This window comes from Apaloderma vittatum, unplaced genomic scaffold (assembly GCF_000703405.1).
Source record: "Apaloderma vittatum isolate BGI_N311 unplaced genomic scaffold, ASM70340v1 scaffold38215, whole genome shotgun sequence".
Lineage (NCBI taxonomy): Eukaryota > Metazoa > Chordata > Aves > Trogoniformes > Trogonidae > Apaloderma > Apaloderma vittatum.
In genome coordinates, this window is record NW_009716259.1 from 106,669 (window position 1) to 112,157 (window position 5,489).

The following is a 5,489-nucleotide window of genomic DNA, read 5'->3' on the forward strand; positions in this document are numbered from 1 at the left end:
ACAACTGAAACAGAAAGAAGGCAAGAAAGAGCCAGTTAATGGACTGACAATGGTATAAGTGTTCACAGGACCCTTCTCTTGCAGGGTCCTAGCACAGCTTCCTGGCACTCTGCATGGTGCCACAGCACACTGCAGCCCTGGCGACCTCAGCTTGCACCCACAGTCCATTAAAACTCATGCCATCACCCCTCCCACGACGTACGTGGGGCCACAGACACATCGCCAGCATGAGGAACACAGCTAAAGGACCATAGCTCCTTCTCTCAACTGCCAATGTAAGGAGCCAAGTCCTGGTGCATCCCACTTTCAAACAGCCTGCAAATAGCTCTGATGCCCACAGCAGCTCCTGCAGCTGAGCCCTGAGCCTGCAGGGACATATCTGAACTGAGGCAATGCCTTCATATAACCATAGAATTAGTAAGGTTGGAAAAGACCTCTAAGATCATCAACTGTTAACCCAACACTACCATGACCACTAAACCATGACCTGAAAATGCCACGTGTACATGTGTTTTGAACATCTCCAGGGATGGTGACTCTACCACTTCCCTGGGCAGCCCGTTCCAATGCTTCACGTCACAGGCATCGGTGAGGATGCAATGGCTTTATGCAGTAAGTTCTGACCTTTTAGCTGCAAGCAGCTTTTACAAGAGAAAAAGCATATTTCAAAGCTGCTTTTATTACAAATAGTATAGTATAATCCTGAGTGATATTTTTGTTTTGCCATTGTACATATATATAGCTTACCGAATACAATGCAATAAAATAGTGTTTATTGCTTATTTAGTAAGAATTCCCTTGATTGGGAAACATACTATTTAAAACATATGCTGAAATTTTCTAACAGAATAAATACATGACAGACTGTAGACCCGCACTGCCATTTGCAGAGCATCTCTTCTCCCCAGCACTGTGGAGAGTCATAGATAAATGTGATAATTTCAGCTTTCAAACATACAATCCTAAAGCATCAGTCTTCAAGATGCAACAATGGCAAATAAATGTCTATGCAATTGTTGTGCCATCTAACAATATTTCTACTTAAAACCCTCAAGCAGGCTGCTGGATAACTTCCAAAGAAGAAGCTCCTACAACTCCTGCTTCCATTGAAATCAATGTATGTTTTGCTGGTGACTTTAATAGCAACTGGATTTGACTCAAATCCAATATAGATTTAAAAAAAAGGCTGCATGGAAGAGCTCCTAATCTGAAACACAGACCAAGGAATAAAATAAAGGATAATGTGCCAGGACAGGGATTGCCTTTCAAAGGTTCTGGAGAGTTTCTATCCACCCTCTGGTATTCAGTTCTTGATATTGAGATAGGGAAACACCTAGTTATTATGACTATGCCAATGCCATGTGGGAGTTAAATGTTTACAGCATGCCAATGAGTGTTTCTGAACCAGTCCCACCTTCCTCCCACAACGTGTGGAGCAAACAGGGTACCTTCACAAAGCAAAAAGTGTCTGATACTTGAATCAAACAGAAAGATCTCACAAGCATGATTAGAAGACTTACAATCTACCAGCCTCAAAAACATTCACAACTTTAGAAATTCAGTTGACAGCATTCCAGCAGACACAAGGCATTTTGCTGATTCTTCAATTAGCAATAATTGTCATGTGTTTATGAGTCTGTCTCCCACTGATAACAGGTTCTTGGATATCAAAGAAGTCCCTTGGTTTTCAGCCTCCTTACTCATTTTTATCACATCTATATCCTGTCATTTTTTCTGATAAAGTAACCCACTGTAAATCTTTAAAGACTTACCATGGTCTGCTTTGTTGATCTGACTCCTTGTCTCTCAAGATCCACAAGACAATGTTACCCCACTGTCTACCAAGTTTCCTTCTGCCTTTTCTCTCTGAAAAGGCAGACTTCTCCCTCTTCTGTGTTGTTTTTCCAGACTATCCAGTGCAAGTGATGCAGCACGGAAGGAGAAAAACCACGGTTAACTCACCTTTGCACACCAGGCTGCAAAAGCTCTGCCGAGGCAGACTTGCACTGTTGCAGAGCTGTGTGTGAAAGAGAGGACCAAAGCCCGGTAACTGTACTAGCCTAAGTATAGGTGACAGCATTTCCAAAGCACTACTTTGAATTTGCTTCTTGGTTGGGCTGCCACAGAAATCAATAAAACCTGAGTGCTTCAATCTACTGGTGCAATTTAAAAACACGAGGATTTAACTAAATTTGCATTTTTCCATCTGGTTACTCTTTCACAACTCAAAGCTTTGATCTTTCCTCAATGACCTGTTAATCTCATCAAGACCCAGAGCAACACGTCCTCACTGTGAAAGACAGAATAATGTACTAAGGATTCACCATCATCCATACTCAAAATCTATTTGAATTGGATTTAGTTCCATCATGCATTTGACTTAAACATGCTGGAGTCCCATCACCAGCATATCCTTGCACGTCAGTGCTGGAGTCAAGGTTTGTCATGGGTACAATTTGCACTTCTGGGCAAGAGAGAATTTACTCTTTCCCATAGCTAACTTTGTGGGGGTTTTTTTACCCTCTTTGTACTAAACCACACATATCTCAGCCCATTAAACCTTTAATTTGTGTAGCCTCACAGAAGACAGTAGATATAGGTAAGCCAAAGCCCAGTATTGACAGCACATATACAACATAAGTTTGAGCCAAACTTAATATACAAGAGCATACCCTGAACATTGCTAGCTAAAATAGAAGCATAGGCATGTACAGTGAAAGCTAGGTGATGGTTTTGCCATACTCTCTGCAGGGGAGGCTTATTGCCCAGGGTAAAACACTCATTGCATCTGCTTTAACCACTGGGTTTTGAAAGGATCTGACTGAAATCCTGATATCTCTTTCTGTGTGCTTTAGTGATAAAAGAATCAGGAAAATACCATCTGAGGAACTGTTATCAGCGAGGAGTCAATCTTCCAAACACTCATTGTCAGGCACTGGCTTCTCACCAAGAACAGTTTTACTGACTGCACGACTGAAGACAGAGTAAAATGAATAGCCAGAAAACCAAAGGAAATACGTGTTTAGAATATTAGGATATTCTTATGTGATTGTTCTACATGATCTAGAGAGAAAGCACGGTAGTGGACCAAGAAGATGCAACAGTATATAATTTTTTCATACTGCTGCAAATCCAACAAAGACCTCTTTCAAGACGGAGAACTAGCCCATCTACCAAGACGACTGGAGACTACCAGACCGATTCCCTGTCAGCTACAGTTCATCCTCTTGGCCACACGATGGCAATGTTGATCCACATTAAGGAGGCAAATGCCCTGTCCTGCCGCAGATGCTCGTCTCCGACATAGCAGATGGAATCTAAACTGGGTCTCGGGGATCAACCTAAAATTCAAATTTCTTATATATTAATTTCGTTCGAGTTCATCGATTTTTTAAAAAAAAGTAAATAAAATCAAATTGGTTCTTACTGCTCCGTTTTCACAAAAGTGATAGGACAGTAGTTGAATTGCAAATCTTGGCATGTAATGATGTGATGATCCTTGTTATGAGAGGGCTGGATAATTTCAGTGGTGATTTTGTCAGAGTGGCAATCTGTCCTTCTGGGAAGACTGATCTTTTCCAGAAAGAACTAAGGCCAGCCCAAGAAAAGAGGGGAATATTTCCTCCTTGTGGTATATGTCACTAGCAGAATGTAAATGTTCGGACAGGACCTCCTGAAACATTTCTTGGTTTTCAATTCCCAAATTTCAAACTCAGTTTTTCCCAAGAGCAGAGCTGCCCTGCAGCACTAACGGGTGGATCCAAAGGCTCCACTGGCGAAAGACTCAAACAACAAAAGACAATTTCTTCAAATGAGAAAGGCTGGCATAAATATTCTGCTAAAATGAGGCTTGTTTCACATCCTTTTACAAGTATATACATCAAGCATAGTCTGTACACAGGAATAACTATGCCAACCAAGATTAGCCCAGTGCTGGGCTCCTGCAGAGCACCTCAGGCTCTGCAAGACACGTAGTTATGGCTGCTACCTGATGAGCCTTCTGGTCAGCCCCAATACTTCAACCTAACCCTCAAGAACAGATTCCACCAATCTAGGAGCTAAAGGTGGGAGAAAATTTGCAAAATCTAAATTTCCTCACTCCATCTGGAAAGAACTTTCCAGACTGTCTCAGCAAACAGACAAAAAGACTGGCACTTCCAAAGAGTACATTTCAGTCAGGTTCTCGGGATCAAATCAAACACCTCAGAGCCCAACTCAAGTGCTCAGAAGCATTGCACGGAAAAACCAATCCGTCTCTGTTGACCACAACAGCTAGGAAGCCTAGCTGTTGCAAACTTTTCCCTTGGGTGCCCATGCAAAGATTTATTGGCTTGAAAGAGATGAGTCAAGAGGAGAACAAGGCAAGAGGGAGAGAAAGGATTGTTTGCTTTCTTGCTTGAGTTTTTTTAAATTATCAGCAATTCTTGCCACCACCAGGAAAAACAACTTCTCAGAAGCCATTCCCTGGTCTTTAAAACAAGCAAAGCAAACATCTTACATGAAAATTTTCAGAGTTCACATGCAGAAGTAGTGCCGTTGTGGTTACAATGATCTAGGGATGCAAGCCAGGCAAGGTTTGTATAAGGTTATACATTTCACACATTGTTAAACCAACTGGTATAGCTGCAAACAGCCAGCAAGGTCTGGGGTATGCAAGATTTTTTCTGTCTATACACATTCTACTCAGATTCTAGCTCAGTATTGTAGAACTGTGGAGATGTATTTTATTAAAATGTTTATTACTTCCTGCCTTCTTGAAATCCAATACCTATATATCACTTTCACAGCCACATGAAGACTTCCCATGCACCAACGAACAAATAGGAGCAAAGATGGTACCAGTGCCCGATGGCAGCCGGACTGGCACACCTCCTGCCCCTTGGTGCCTGGAGAAGAGTACCAGAACAAGGGGTCTCATTTTCAAGCAGCAGGAGAGCGCCTGCAGGCTGAGAGAGCTGGTTTGCTTGTGGGGTCCTAAACCCTAGTGCTTTGTGCGGTCTCATTTTATTTCAAAGTTGGTTTGTTTTTTCCAAGCTTTGAGGTTGGCTAAACCGCTGTTGTGCTGAGGGCCTTTCTAAAATGCTCTTTGTTAACTAGAAGCTAAAACCAAAGTCCCTTGCTGGGAGATCTTTCCCCAGAGTTTCTAGACCCTGAGTTAAAAGTCGGATCTCCACAGTTCAGATTTTGATCAGCCGATGACAGAGGAACCTTTGATGCCTGTCTCCTTGCTTTGATCCCGTCTCTTGCCCCATCCAGGGACACAGAATCAAGGCAGCCGAGCTAGCATCCTAGCTGGGTTTTGCATCGGCTCTGAGAGATGCCAGGGGCATAACAAGCCGCCCCTCTTGCCCCGGTGCGCCCCGTCGGGGAGACAGTGGGCCGCCTAGAGCCAGCCAGGACCGGCGTGGGGATGGTGTGTGGGCTGTTACGTTCACGCTCTTCAGCTCCTAACAGGCTGCAGGCGCTTCCCAGACTCTACCTGCCTGCGG